Source organism: Sipha flava, unplaced genomic scaffold (assembly GCF_003268045.1).
Source record: "Sipha flava isolate LNK unplaced genomic scaffold, YSA_version1 325_pilon_pilon, whole genome shotgun sequence".
In the NCBI taxonomy this organism is placed as follows: Eukaryota; Metazoa; Arthropoda; class Insecta; order Hemiptera; family Aphididae; genus Sipha; species Sipha flava.
In genome coordinates this window covers 947,399-964,457 of record NW_020273010.1, presented here as the reverse complement: position 1 = coordinate 964,457, position 17,059 = coordinate 947,399, and the positions used below count along the sequence as shown (strand labels likewise).

At 27.8% G+C, this 17,059-nt stretch overlaps 1 protein-coding gene across 6 annotated transcripts in view; it reads left to right on the top strand.

The window, feature by feature from the left end:
• The window catches only part of LOC112686829 (FMRFamide receptor), a 211,701-nt gene that overhangs the window by 65,180 nt on the left and 129,462 nt on the right, over positions 1-17,059 (top strand). Inside the window, exon 1 of one of the 6 annotated variants that reach the window (XM_025559284.1) lies at positions 13,428-13,591. The exons of the other annotated variants lie outside the window; for them this stretch is intronic. The gene's annotated coding sequence lies outside the window, so the exon portion shown is untranslated. Of the gene's footprint in view, positions 1-13,427; positions 13,592-17,059 lie in introns of those variants that run through there. 6 annotated transcript variants of the gene reach the window in all.

Sequence of the window (17,059 nt, the reverse complement as noted above, 5' to 3'; positions counted from 1 at the left end):
ATATGCATTATATTACTTTCAAATTTTAGATCTGATATCATGGCTCCGAGAAACGAATTTATTTTGCACTCTGCTATATTTAACAATAATAAAACACTATGCAAATGTATTTATCTCTAAATAGTCAAACATGTTATAATATTTGTTAAGATCCATGGAAAATAGTAACATAATAGGTACCAATAGTGGTATACAGTATACATATATATTATATAGCATAAAATTAAAATAAATACTTGGATTCGTATTCAAATGCTTTATGAGTATTCGTAAAATACATTTTTATAATAGTATTTTAAAAGTATTTTTAATACTGTTTCATTCGAATACTAGTATTAGTATGTTATCTTAATACTTTTTCAAAAGTATTGTTTACAAACCGTGTTTACGATTAGACACGTTGGTACGCATAAGTTTCAATGCGAATTCGTAGTAGCCTGTTAGATTTAAAATTCCGTGGCCTGATAAAATAGTTGCTTAAACGTCTACCCAAATTTAAAAATGATAAAATTAAAAAGGTTTCAAACAATTTTAAAAACGTGTTATGATATTATTATAGAAGATTTTTTCAAAATGAAAATTCATCAATAATGATTATATCGCTTCGGTGTTTTGGAGAGAAGAGCTTTTATTGTTTTAAAATACACGTAAAAACGTCAAATTTTAATTTTTGTACGCAAATTAATTTTTAAAAAAAATAAAGAAGGTCATTATAAAAAAAATCCTAAGTAAATCAGAATTTTCTGTTGAAGTTTGATTACAAATTTGCACAAACTTGGAATAAACGAACAGGTCAATAATAAATAAAAAAATTGGTTACTTACATACACTTAGTTTACTTTATAAAATGTGTTAATAAAACAGTACACACTATAAGTTTGTTTAAATATATTTTGAATTTATTAAGCATGTCCTTAGGCCCCTCCCTCTTTCAATTTTTAATATCTCGGAAACGAGTTAAGCACAAACGACGGGAATAAAAACACAAACAAGCACAAACGAAACACAAAAGATTGTAAAAATTTAAACTTGAAAGTCCGAGGTGGGGGGCTGGGAACATGCAGCTCATGGTTTAAGATATACAGGTTTGCTATCGTATATCTAAATTGCATTGATAACTGACGGTCAGAATGCGTTACTTGTTTAGTACACATTTTCCATCTGTAAAGCGTTAGTAGTATGAAGAGCTATATTATTACAGTAGTTATATGAAAAATTCAAATAATTTAACAAAAGATGTGCTTATTAATTTAAAATCAAAATGAGGACTAACCCATCCAAATTTAAATTTATTTAAATTGCTATACATAGTAGAAACATAGTAGAACACTGCAAACAAAAAAACGTATTTGATCTTACAGTTGAAGATGCTTTAAATATTTCTTTTACATTTCCATGCTTCGAACAAATAATATAATCATATTTATTCTGATATATTTCAGAAAATTTCCTTGATGTTTAAATGCTAAGAATCATTTATTTTATTAATATTGTAAATAAACTCATTTTATCAAATTTTGAGATACCCACTGTTGTAGTTTAAACGACGATATCAAAATTAATATTTTTAATTTTATCTATATCATGTGTGTCCGTTAAAAATGCCCCATCCCCCGTTATCTTGGTTTGGATCCGCCCCCGATTGATTTTAGTCATTTTTAACACCTGAATTCTAAATTAACACGATTGCAATAGTATTGTATATTTTTAATTTTTATAATAATACTGTATTTTATTGAAGATCCATTCTATAAGTACAACTAAAAAATTAATAGCTGAGTTACTAAGAATAACTAAAAATAATGATTTCATTTTTTTTTTTTTTGTACTGTCTGTGTAAAATAATTTTATACCATGTGTATAATACCTTGTATAATTAAGTTTTATACCACTGTATAATACAAACTCATATCTCTATATATATTTTATCTGTTTGTATGGATATTATACGGAAGATGAAAAGAAGAAATATTATACAATTGCATTTGAACGTGTAATGTTTGTGTAATGTAGTAGCTGAATAAAAAAAAACAAAAGATTTTTAAAGATATTAGTTTATGTTTATTTAATTGTTCGGTTTATTTTTTTTTGTTTTTAATATTATGAGAGAACGATGTGTTTCATTACCCAACGCCATATATAATATACAGTTCCATCCGAATATAATTACTCCTTTATTAACATATACAAACAATACTTGGGAGAGCTGAATTTCATTAATTAATGTAATCACAAGTGTTCGTATTAAAACTTTAACGTATATGAATTGAATCGAAATCTCGAGGACTGAATTGATTAATTAATTTGTTAATTAAAAGATAATATATTAAAATAATTTTCATAAATCGGTTTAAATCGGTGATCAACTAAAAATTATTTTTGCGGAATATTGTACTAATTGCGATGTTGGAATAGATAGAAGATAATAGAGGGTTAGAAAATATTAAAATGAAAAAATGATTTCATACTGTAATGTAATTATATATCCCTAATGGGACAAATAATAGTAATATTTTCCCACGGTTGTAATTTTAATTTATTTTTTATTGCTATACAACTGATTAAAATTGATACAAATTACTTGCATTAAATATTAAGTACACTGATAAAAATAATTATGGCATTCATATTAAACATATTCTAAACCCATTAAATTGAACATGCGATATTATTTAAAACGTTCATGTAATAATAGGTAAATATATTAATCTGTAAGTATATATTATAAATTGAATAGTTCTAACACAGCTTCACCAAACATAATTACTCAACTAGTTTTGAAAATTTAAACATTTATTACTACCGATGAAACAAATCAATACAATAATTAATACATTATATTTTGGTTCAATTATATTTATAAGTGTCATGCGTGATACATGTTAATCGAGTAAAATGTTTATTTGACAATGTAAATTAGTAAAATCATGTTCTTAATGTTACGATTTTTAGTCGGAAATCGGCTACAGAAAATATATAATATATAATTATTTAATAATATATATATATATAATATAAAATTAATACAAGAACAACACAATAGTCAATAGAATCTGCAAAGAAAAAATTTAATGAACTTAATATGTAGTATATTTTGTAATAATCCAACGTTTGTATGAAATTGAGGGTCATTCAATCAAACACAACTTCATGACGAAGTAATTATATTTATTAAAAAAAAAAATTAAACAAAAATCATTTTTGTTAAAAATGAGTAATTTTTTTTTAAGTAACATACACGTTTTTCCTGTTTACCGAACCGGAGTTAATTAGCTCCACGTGGAAATAAGTATGTATAAATAACATAATATATTTATGAATCATAATTGTTCAATTGTCCTTATACCTCGGCCGTTTGGTTACATAGATTTAGATTTTTACCTTAAGTAACCACATCGTTTTAGACAGGTTTTTCTCTTCTGAAATTCGTACAGAACACGTTTAAGTAAAAAATTATTTATCACAACATTTATAACAAAACGAGCACAATATTGCTTTTTACGTAACTGATTTTTGTTATGGAATAAATCGTACATAATATGGTTAGTAAAATATTTTGTCCACACATAAGCTATACTGATAATTATTTTGCCGACGTTGTCCGGGAAAATGTCACGTTTAACAATATCTATCATAATAATAAAAGCGATTTTGCCAATGCAATGTTACACAAGATAATAATATATTATTATTAAAATTAATACATATATTACATATATATAATATACATTACATTTATTATATTTATTCGGACCAAAGTTTCTAACATCGAACGCTGTTATTTCTCAGATGTGTGGGCACTCATGATTTTCGGCAAAAATTCCAATTGTCATTTCTCTCCGTCGGACGAAAACTATGATTAATAGGATTATAATTAGATAATAGTCCACAAAAACTAAAAAAAAAAATTTAGTAAATCCAATAATGGAAAAAATCTTTTTTTTTAATAACATTTTCTTAATTAAAACTGTTACATAAAAACATATATAAGTACAGTAGACTATAAACATAAGGTTTCTGAAAATTACATTTAATTTTATAATCATTCGCAGTAAAACAGTATTTTGTGTTATTTTATTTAAAAAATGTAGCCTTTTTTAATTAAATTTTAAGTGTAGGTATAAAAATTGTTTAGAAATTGATAATTTGATCCTATTGACGCGCAATGAGAATTTTCCCTCCATAATTTTAATTGTATCCTCGATTTGAATATTTTCAGTGAAAAAAAAATAGAATATACCACAAATTGTAAGGAAATCTCTATTTTGTACTTCAATGCTAAATAAATAGTCAGAAAATCTAATGCATAATTTTTAGTATTCGACAAATTTTTAATAATTTCATTGAGTTGTCAAGTTTTTATTAAACCAATTGATGCGAGTATGTAAATTACACGTGATGTAAAGCTATTATACTTAATATATATTATATTATTATATTTCAATATATTTGTATATATATGTATATGGTAATTTATTTTAGACATTTTCTTAGAAATAATTTTACATTAAAAAAAAAGGTAACTTAGGGCAGAATGGAAAACACGTTTGAGTGGGTGAAATACAATGGTAGGTTAGCAATGGTATTGCTGAATTGGTCTTTTTATCTTGAAAATAATGTAACATTGTTTTCGACAAAACGATTCCGAACGAAAGAGGTCAGGTGGATCATTTTATATTTCTAAAGATTATGGATATAGTAGAAGAAGCAAATTTCTCAATGAGGTATACTAAACATTTGGCGTTTTTAGTTTCGCAAAAAATAAAAAATAATTTAAATTTTGAAAAAAATTAAAATTTCTTTTTCTTATAAACAGTTCAAAGTTTAATAAATTATTTTGAAACTATAAAATGTCTTCAACTAAATAACGAATCACTCGTTTAATGAATTATCCGATTTCCTTAAATTTGATTGTGTAACACGTATTAATGATTTTGGCAAATTTCCAGTATTTTTATTTTATAGACTACAAAAAAAAATTATAAAATAATTTATTCAATTACTAAGCCTTGAGTATGGAAATTTAAAATCGGATGAATTTTTAACTATAAAAATATAGCGAATTTTATTTTATTGTTTTATCAAAATATCTTAAACACTTTTTTTTTTTGGAAAGGGGTTTAATTTTTTTTTATAAATTAGCAATAATTATATGAGGAATAATATACTACATTTTCAAGACTTTTTAAGTGTATCGACATTTTTGAAAAAAAAAAAAGGTAAAGAACATGTAAATTTTGTGTCCTGACGGATAATTTTTTTTGTAGTTAAAAGTGAAAACAAAAGTTTGATTTTGTTAAAAATCATTTTGTAATTAATATTGCTATATTTTTATTATTTTTCATTAGTTCTTCATAATATTAAGAAAACTATGGGAAAATTTGTAAAATTACCTCCAGAAAATACCTACTAGAAGCCATTTCCTATCAGCAATTTCTTATGATTGTAATAATTGAAGTTATATTTCTTGTAGAAATAATGAACAAAAATTTAACAAAAAAATGATTAATGGTCAAGCTTCGAATTTTGGTTGAAATTTTAAATTTTCGAATTTGTTTATCCTTTTTTCTAAATTATTCAGAAAACAATGGAAATATTCAAAAAATGATTTCCCAAAAGTACCAACTGTAACCCATTAGCTGTATTTTATTTTTACTTGGTATTACTCCTAGTCGAAATAGTATATATGTTACCGGAAATATGGATAATCCAGTATTTTGCAAAATGCCTAGGCATTATATAAAATGCCAAAAAGTCACTCAGCAATATGCATAATACGAATATTGCCTAGGTATTATGTATAATGTCAAACCTGGAGTAGGCAATATAATAAAAACAAACAAAATTGGGCATCACCTATTACCAACGACTTTACTTATCGTTTATCATAAACGTGTGTGCACGATTTAACGCAATAAAGATTAATATTTTCTTTTACTACTATAATAATAATTCTGAGGTAAAATATTGAATGTACTAATAATTTTATTATAATATCATAAGTTTTCTCGTCATTTTCGTGTCTTGTTTTGGTGTTGCAACTATGCATACGATTTATATTAAGTCAAATTTTTATAACAAACTACAAGATTTTTTTGAAAAATTTGGCCATTAATACTAGTTTTTTATCTGAAGAACAGTATAATGAGTTGATAAAAATTAAATCCACAAAAATTGGCCAAACATTTTTAAAATGTCTTGGTAAGTCCAAGTGTCAAAATAAAATGTGTACTTATTTCCCTTAAATTAAGATACATTATTAATAAATAATAAAACTAAATTTTACGTATCATATTATTAACGCTTATTGGATTTTAAAATATCACTAAAAGCTTTGTGGATTTAAGTTCATGTGTTGTGAATTTTATTAATGAATGAAAAAATATGACGTAACATTATATAAATTTTTAAAATTGTAGGGATTGTTTAATCAAAAATATTAAAAACACAATTCAATAAAATCATATGGATTGTATGACAATTTTTCAGAGTTGGTATAACACTTTAAAATAACTGACTAAATTGTAGTTGCTCGTTTACAAGTCTGATAAAAAACAATTCGCCGAGACAATTTCAAAATCTGGACAACGTTTAGGGTAGAATAAGAGTCATTAGAGATAAATCTATGTAAGTTGTTTTTATATAGAAATAATCATCCTGGGATAGAAGGAGAGAGAGGATGAGATAGAGAGAAAAAGAGAAAGAAACACGAAATAAGGGATAAAGGGGGAATGGAAGAAAATATATAGACCAGTTAACACTAAATAACATTTCCATTATTCCATTGCGGTGGGAAATAAAATACCCTAGATAAATGTTCAATCACAAAGATCGCATTCAAAAATAAAAATAAAACCAACAAATGGAACATTCTATGTATTTATGCTGTTTTCGTTCGGGCCGCAAATCCTTGCACGAAGTATTATTGAGAACGAAAATGCATAATTTGAACGATAAATGACGATAGTGTCGGGTCTTCCGATATAGAAATCAATAGTCAAATTTCACCGAAATTGAAGCACGCCCGTGTAACGTATTCTCGTTGCATTCGGATCTCACAGCTATACACACATACCAAGCGGAGGGGGAGGAAATCGCGGTCTGAATGCTATTTTTATCAAATTCAGATTACTTCTCCATACCAATCTCTAAAATCTAACGGAAAACTAAATAAATTATTTTAAAAATATCTTTGTTTGATAAAATTGCACTCAAGTTCCCTTATCCGATAAGGGATAAGTCCGATAACCTAACCGATAAGGCTTATCACATTACTTTAACTAAGTACACACGTTAACTGTCTTCTCGTTAGCGAAGTATTAATATCAATATTTCAAATTCATGTAAAAAATTTAATGATACGCATATTTTAAAAAGGTCGAAGTAAAATGCTTTCAAATTCAAATCGAGTAGTAAGTTTGAATTGAAAAAAAAAAAATAAATAAAAAAATATAAATATAAAAAAATAGTTCCATAAACGCTTCTATAATATACGAGTATGTGACTGTTTTCGTCTCACACTGTAGTCCCAGTTGAATATTGGATTTTACATTTCGACCCTGTGGTATAGCTCGTCTCTGACACAGACAAAACGAGTAGTACATGATTTCACGCACATCGCGAACGTTGAATTCCGCAATTATATCGGATATACGCGACCGTCTTTAATTGCACTCATACGACCACTAATTCCACCCGATTAAACCTAAACTGACCACAAATCACACTGGCCTACATTACCTAATACGGCTGAGCGGGATATGATGCACTAAAATATTGAAAACTATTGGCCAAGACAATTTGATGAGTGCAATATTATTCCCAATTCACTTTTCTGATTTCGCTCTTGATAAAGGTTTTCCTATTATTCACGTCGCATTTTTTTTTCTTTTTTTTTATTAAAAATCATCAATAAATTTAATTTACATAGTACATTATTTGCTATAAAAACTTTTATGATTTTCATTCTCTTTTAAACAATGCTTGTGCAATTATTTCAAAAAATTATTATTCTCATTGCATCGTACACTTTCAGTGAATACTATTTCATTCCTCACGTTCTTATTACATTCGTTTATTATCTTTGATATTTTTATTGTTAAAAATTTTTTGGTGATTGGTGCTGTTTTTCCGTCAACAAACCGAGGTCATATAAAGTTGTGCGTACAACCCAATACATACCCAGTACACTGCATTTTTCTGGATTGCAGTGAGACCTATCAAAGGCCAACTTAGGTTTTGCAAGAAAAATAGGTCCCCCTAGGAACCCCGTCAATTGGTTTGTGAGAAAACCAATGGTGCAGCAATAATTGATGTATTCTGGCATTGTATCGGTCGCTGCATGTGTCGCATGTATGTATACATTGTCATTCAGATAAATTTATTTTTTTTAAAAAAATTAACCATATCATCATTTTGACAAACAACTTCTATTATTGTACTTATCCAATCCTACGATCCCAATCACTGATATGGTAAATACGAAATTCAATCAAATAATATAAAAATTATTATCAATAATTATATGTGAGGCGTATATTTATGGAGCTTGTTGCTGCGAGTCATTCTACAACAGATAATTAATGTAAATAATAAAATAAATAAAACAATTAATTTGATAAAGTAGTTTTGATAGCACACCCGAAAACCTTATTCAGAAACAGTCCATTCGCGCCCTTTAGCCAGGGATGCCACCGTCCCATTCCACGGGACACTCCTGTTTTCATTTGATTTGTACCGCGTCTTGGCAATATGAGCAACGGGACATAGTATCTCCCATATTTGAGTTTTATTAAAACAATAAACAAATACCACGATGTTTAAAATCGATAGTTCCATTTTTTTCATTTTTGCCAAATGCATTAAATTAATTAATTTATACATTTTTTATCATTCATACGCAGCACATTAAATCCAGTTGTATTTACTAACTACTAGCATTATAATATATGTAAGAGCCTTATATTAATTTTATTATTAATATTTTAACAAGCATCCGTTGGAATTTTTTTCAGGCACTGGTACTTCATTTTGTACAACAAAAGTACTCATATTCACATACATAATAAAAGAAAAAGCCAAATTTATATTATTATTTTGTATTTTAAGGAGGTATATGAATTGAAAATATTTTATTTTATTTGCATGCTAATAAATCAAACTGAATGTAATAAGTATATAAAAATAATTCTTAGAATATTCTAGTCTAGTATTTTGGACACTGAAAGATGGGAATTCTGTCTGGAGCAGCCCATTTGCGCCCCGAGGGATGTGGACAGCGGCGTTTACTAGTCAGGTTCCGAAGACGCTTATTTATTTTAGTTAGGTCCCAATGTCTTTCAGATAGTATACTAGTTGGGTTCCACGATTTTAAAAGTATACTTCTAGTTGAGTCCATACAAAAAAATGCCACTTCTCATTTTTACATACTTAGGACTGTCAGTTACTTATAAATTAGAACACAGATATGTTGTTTTTAAGTTTCTAATATATGGTATATAATTATTAATTGAAAATTAGAATACGTGGTAAATAAATAAATAAAATGATTAAAAAATTAAAAAATGTACAAAATTGGTGAAAATTCAAATGATAGAGCTTTTACAAACTCAAATCTATTATTTTTTTATATTATGAAGTTTATTAGTATTTGTAAGTTACAGGTTTTATTTTCGCAGTGGTTTGACCGAACTAGTGTGTTATGATTTTCTTAGTCGGACTGAATTCATATGTTATTGTTTTTATTGTCGAACCCAATTAGTTGTTTATCTTTATAATAAATATTATCTGAGACTAAACTCAGATATGGCCGTAGACAGTTGTGCCCCATAGGTACTGCCTGACGATTTATGGTCCATTTCGCATAAAACTCCCAGCAACTTTAAATCTTCAATAATATTTGGTTTATGATTATGAATGTCGATTAGTGTTGACTTTGAATGATATTTTTTTCTAGCAACGCCAACTTATATCTTCCAAAACCAAGTTTCTATTCAAGTGGAATTTAAAATTACTTAAAATTAAATACCCATGGATTTTAGTAGTATTTGTATTTTAATATCCATTTTAATTTATAATTGTAACACTGAAAAATAAATAGTAGGTACTAGCTTCACTATAAAGTTCACAGTGAAAAGTAAGAATTTTTATGAAATACAATTAAGATAAAATGGGATGATATTCGATAATATCGATAAGGATAGAACGTGAGAAATTAAAACAGTTAAAATAGTAAATTAAATAACACAGTTTGGCAACTTTGCACGGTTTTTATTAAAATATTCGATTGCAAATGGGCTGTAAAAAAGGTTTGATGGGTGTAAGTGGGCTGCTCCGCCTTTTTCAATGTATCTATGTTTTTTAAACCAAATATAGGTATAAGCGTTGTTTATGCAAATTTATGAAGTGCGTGGAAAAAAAAATAGAACCATATGTATAAAAAGAGAAACCCACAAACTCAAAAATGTGATGATGTTATGGTTACAATTCATGACTATTGTTTATTATTCAATTAAAATAAATAATTATAATAATCCCAATAAAAATTAAATTAAATAAATTAACATTTATGATCTATTTTGAAACAAAAAATATGAGTTTTGTATATAATATAATGTACATGTCACGCAAGAAGACTGGGAACCGATTCAGATGCACCACACGTACACGTTCGACACCTTCTCAAAACGAAAATGTGGTGCGAACAGGAGTTTTTACTTTTTTATCAAAAAAAAAAAAAATAAATAAAAATACAAATTTTATTTTCACCAAATATGTTCATAACAAATCATAATTTTATAATAAACATTGAAAGTCATTCGGTGTTTTCTATAATTTATTTGCATTAATTTAATTTCGTCGTATATATATCTGTATTCGTTAATTTAATATTCTTATTGATTTTATTATTTTAATCATAATTTAAGAATTTCACTAGTGATAAGATACATAATATGTATTACATATAGAGGGGAAAAAAATCGATTCCGTATTTAGGAATTTTCCACGAGCCCCTACATCGCTATGTAATTCCGTAAGGTTTTTTTTTTTCCGTTGATCATATTGTCAATGTACGCGTAAACGTAATTAGTCTATCACGCGAAAATTACACCGTCGAACCGCAATACCGTACCCGTTTGTGTGGTGAATGCGCGCCCAAGAGCACCTTGTAAGAAATTACTCGTATTTCATTACACGCGTGCGTGTATGTTGTGCAGGCAGCAATCGAACGCGAACGGTTTTACTAAGTGAACCGTAAATCGACATCGGATCGAGTCCTGGACAACTTTTTGTGTTCGAGTCGAGTTTGCGATACACTCCTTTAATGCGTTGGAACGCATAACATCTTAACGAATCGTTACGCAATCGTTAAGAACGTGAATGCGCCTCATGGACAAAAAAAAATCCCCCCAGTAGCGATCGGGTTTGATGAGAAGCTAGGTGGACTATACCTATTGCTGCTCGATCGTGAAAATAATTTACAATGTAATGCTAATCATTGTGTTATTGGGACGGTAACTGTTCAGCTGTCACGGCAAAAGTAGTTTTTATCGGTCAAACAAAACGTTCAGTGCGCACGTCTATTACTTCATCGGAAATTATGAAAAAATGCATAGCATAAATGTATGCGGAACGCATAAAAAGCTAATGGATTCGTAATTGTTACGGATAATGTCAAGAACTTTGTATCAGCGAACAACATCGGCAAACCGGAAGTGAATTTTTCAACGACAAAAAGTCCAGAAATTTTGTGATCACGGTCGATATAATCCTTATGGTTTCGACGGTCCGTGGCCAACGTTTGTGGGGACTCGACTCAATCATATCTAAAAATATTAGTGCAATTAAATTATACAATATTAATGGTAATCTATTAAAATATTCCTACACCGGTATGTTGCGGCGTATAGGTTCATCATCGGCAGATGTTGTTCAGATATCGTCGGAGCAACGTTGGGTATTAAAACAAATCGCCTGTACTCTCAATGACTTATACCGTGGCGATGCGGCAGCTCTAAGAAAAGATCGATGTATTATTTTCTACGCAACGAATGCCCGTAATCATCTGATCAAGGGACTCGTATTATGTAATCAAGTACGCCTCATACTTTATGGCTATTGCGTTATTACGGGACGAAATCTTTGGTAGCGACATAGATAGTGGCTGCTGATGCCGAAAGATTAAAATTATTTTAACGGATGAAAACATTAAAGTATTTTAATAGAGCTATACAACTATATTTATATATGCTATGCGCACTTATAAGTCTACTTTTTCGTTATAATATTTAATCGAAAGAAAATAACTGAGAAGAATTTTTAATGAGCTTTCTTAAATTTAAAATTTAATTAATACGTCTGCAAGACGTTAAATCCAAGAGTAAATTGACGGAACATAATTGAACGATTTGTAATTTATTAAAAAAAAAAAGAAAAATAAATAATTAAATATTAAAATGCATTTGATTTTTATAAAAATTCTAATTTTCTAAATAATACACCCGATTTTTGTCGGAAAATAATAACGAATATGCTTTAAAGTCTACCCAAAGTAATGAATAATTTTTTTTGATTCGAACGCGTACGACTATCGACAAAAACAAAACACAAACTGGTACTTCATTACCAATACTGAACTGAACGCCGATGTCGATAAATCTCTATTTTTCAAATATGATTTATATTAGTCTGTTAATCTGTCTAGGAAAGAGTTACTAAAATTACATGCGAGCACGATGTAAAGCGATAATGTACTACTTATATTTATGCAAAACGGGATTACAACATGCATCTGATTCCCGAGTGGATTGTCGGCTGACGAAAATTAATGGTTGTGAAACGTTTTGGTACCTCTAAACGTTTTATGACAAACACAGGACTCAAAATATTGTTGTTCAAAAAATAATTTTTTTTTTTTTTAGTGATATGATCGATTACGTAGAATGTAGAATGTAGAATGGAAAACGTCGCTTTTTCTTCCGGCTGTATGCTCGTCATACGGAAAATGTACTTTACGTAAAGAAAATAAAAACATAGTCAATCTCAAAATACGAAGTCGGTGTTTTTTGACGCACACGCGAACTCGAGCAGGAAAAATGCAACAACTCCGCGACTCAGTTCCGCCACTAGTGACGTACAGCTGCTATTGCGCATTTATATTTACGCGCGCACTCGAATTATGCAATATAGTCTCAGGAATAATATGCTGTTGTACCGGCAGAGTTCGTATCTATTCACTCGTTGGTTGATATTATGATGTACGAACAATGACGAATCCACCGGATAGCGCGACTTCAAAATGTTTAATGCGTCTCCACTAAATAATTAGCTTTACATTATTACTATACGTTTTGAAGTTGACAGTATAACAGGCATACACCATCGACTTACCGGCGGGCGGATTCCTCGAACAGTTTTATATCAAACCGACGAACCTGCGTATTCAATACAATCGTCTTAATTACCTCGCTTGAGCCTCCATCACAAAGTGTGTATATGTGGATCGTCGTATCTTGTTCGTAAAAGCCCTCGTTATAACCTACGATAGAGTGCGTGAGTTCTAAAAAGGGACGATATCCGTCGTGGTTTGATGGTAAGGACGAAACGTAAATCGCGCCACCGCTTTCATAGTATGGCTTATCGTATTATTATTACATAATATAATATTATTATATACTATAAATTGCTCAGGTGAGATCTATCACGCATGGGATTATGCTTTTGGAACTGAAATCTGTATTAAACACTAATTAATAACATTATTATTAAAAGTGACACGTGTGTTGATGTTTTTTTTTTAATTACCATAGTCTGTTGAGGTCTGATAAAATAACTCTGCTAATCGAGACAAACTAAACGGTTTTGTTTAAAACCTGTTTTGTGTGTTGTTATTTCTAATCAAAAATAAATTTTAATTGTTCTCAATATGTAAACAAGTATCGTTTAACACTTAAACATTCGTATTAACTATTGGTATCTTTTTTGCTTTTATACATTAAAAACATAAACATTTAGATTTTTTATAAATACGAGTAGTGAAAGAAAAAAAATCTTTTAAAATAATACTATCTATAGCAAATAACGATATAAGCATAATTATATAATAAATATATAAGCATTATTTTCACATTTCTTGTCTCTACAATTATTATTTTTGGAGTTATGATGAAAACGAAAATTTGATTTTGTTTAAGCCTCAAATGCCTTAATTGCCTTTTTTTTAACGGTTTCGTCAGTTTTTCGGAATTATAAAAAAACCTGTCTTGAAATCCGTAAAACGATCTGATTTAAAGTACCAACATTTCCTGTAAGAAATCATATATGCTTGTAAAGATTAGAGCAATCCTTCTGATTAAAGTCGTATACAAAAATACATTATATACCAAAACTAATATATTCCTAATTTTACTAAGATTCTAAAAATAAAAAATATTACATATATAACTGTTTGTTTTTTGTAATTCTTTTTGTTGGTTTGGGCGTTTCCGGTAATATTATATCATGGAGAATATGAGTCTTTCAGATAATTTAAATTCATATTTGAACTTAACAGTTATTATTTCCACATATCCATAGTTAAAACAATGAAAAAATTAGTGACATATTTTATTCTTGATGTTTATGTATTTTATTAGTCATTAATAATGACTCATAATCAATTATTAATTGGTTTTTATTTCTTATTTTTACGAATAATTTATTACTCCTACTTAGTTTGAGAGTTTAACACTACGTGTTCGCCTATCAATAAAACAATGCGACACAGTGACCCGCCGTCAATTCCGTGGACTCGACAACGTAATTCGACTCGTAATTCATCAGCGTAAATGATAACCAACATCAGTGAACTGTAAAAATCCAAAATAGCTTTTTTTGTAAACAGGATTTAAAAAAAATATTGGTATTTAAAAATCTAATAATGGTAGATCCGTTCATTTTTATGATTTTTTAAATTTTGTGAAAAAGTTAACAATATTATTGTCTATCAAATATTATATAATAGATGCTTTAAAATCTGAAGCCTGTTTATTAATTAATACTTTCATCATATTAATTGTGAGGTTACTTAATAATTTTTTTTTTTACAATTTTTGTCTGTATTTATTTAATCACTAAAATATATTAAGATTTACAAAAGTATTTTGTATAATGCAACCCATCAGTAGAAAATGCTATTATATTTTTAGTTGGTTAAGTGAATGTGGTCAATTTTGTAAAAAAATTAATTGATTATGTTAGAAATTCGATCGTTTTTTATTCTTTGACTATTGCACAAAACATCATTAACATTAGTGTTTGATCCAGGAGAGGGATCTATAAAATGTAGAATCAAGTAAAAATAATTAAATATTTTAATAATGTATACATAAAAGAGAAAGGTTGGGCTAAGACTCTTGGGACTCTTCCATCTGATATTGTTGTAACTTATTTTTTAAAAATAGGAAAGAAAAACTATCAAAACACTATAAATAGTGTGGACAATTTATTTTTAATTATGCTTACTTTTCTAAACAATAAATATAACAATGTAATGTTCATAATTTGTCAATTTATACTTGCATTTCTTATTCAATTATACCAAAATATATACAGTTGTACAGTCAAACAATTTGTAAAAAATTATTATTTCCTTTTATTATTTTTTAAAATAATTCTACTAGTAGTAGTACACTGGATTATTCTGATATACTCAAGGTATTGTATGAAAGTGAAAGAGGGAGATGAAAACATTGTGAACTTCTTGGTTCTATTTTGAAAAGTTCCCTAAAAGAAAAAAAAACAAAAAACAGTTAATATTACATTATTTAATAATGTCATATTCATTATTCAATAATTAGATTCATATTTTTGATTCGAAAATACAAAAAAGCAAGAGTTTTAGGCGCAAACATACGTGTATATGAGATATTAGAACAGTACACTATGTTCCACATTATTTTATTTTATTTTTTTCTGAATTATTGCTTCAAACGTAATAAGTAGGGCTCAGATGTTGTTGACCTTAAACACATATGGTCGATAAGATATAATAAAAAATGAACTAGTGTGAAATCAGTAAAAATTACTAAAAATGTGGAAAAATTACCTAAAAATGTAAAAAAAAATGACTTTAAATGTAACAAACACCAAGAAAATGCAAAAAAAAAAAAAATAAAAATAAAAATTAATTATTTGAATTCACATGTTAATGAAATAAATTTGTGGTCAGAATAGCATCTTATAAAAAGTTCGAATGCAAAATGCATCAACTTCCGAGCCCTAATAATAAGAAAAAACTAATATTTTATCCAGGATGTGTGATTAAATGTGCATTTACAAAAAATACCTTGAAAACAATAGTAATCCAATTCTACTAATTCTAATTTACTACATATATTTCAACTGTACAACATAATTATTCAGTTCAGTTCTATGTTATACAAGTATTTGTATTTTTTTTCATTATTGTATAAAAAAATAACGGCCGAAACATTCATGACCGTCCCATAATTTGAATGGTCCCCGAGAATTTTTTCGGTAGTCCACCGGCTTAATACTCTTCTGTATAATAGCAATTTTATCGTTTTAATATGTTTGTATTTTGGAAATTATAGTTTCCAATAGAACTTTCCATATTAGGTTTTATATAGAACATGATTTCGTGAATAATTAATTGTAATCATAAATTTTATCTTGATAGACGTACAATAATTGTAAAATAATTTTAATTATTAAATCCACATTTTCAAAAACTAAAAATTCATAATTTATCAATGATTAAACTTTACCAAGTTATCTAAAAACTATATATTTCTAAATATTCGATTTACAAAATGGCTTTCGTGGATTCCTTCAAACTGTAGAATAAAATTTAAATTTTAAAATTTAAGTTCTAAAATCAAAAATATATTTTAATACAAATTCGTTATAGCGTAAGACCTGAGTACCTATTTATTTATTAAAAACAAAAAAAAAAAAAAATAATAACAATAAACAGAACGAAATTTATTCGATTTATCGAATCATTCTAGGGCATCCTGTATATATATATATATATATATATATATATATATATATATAT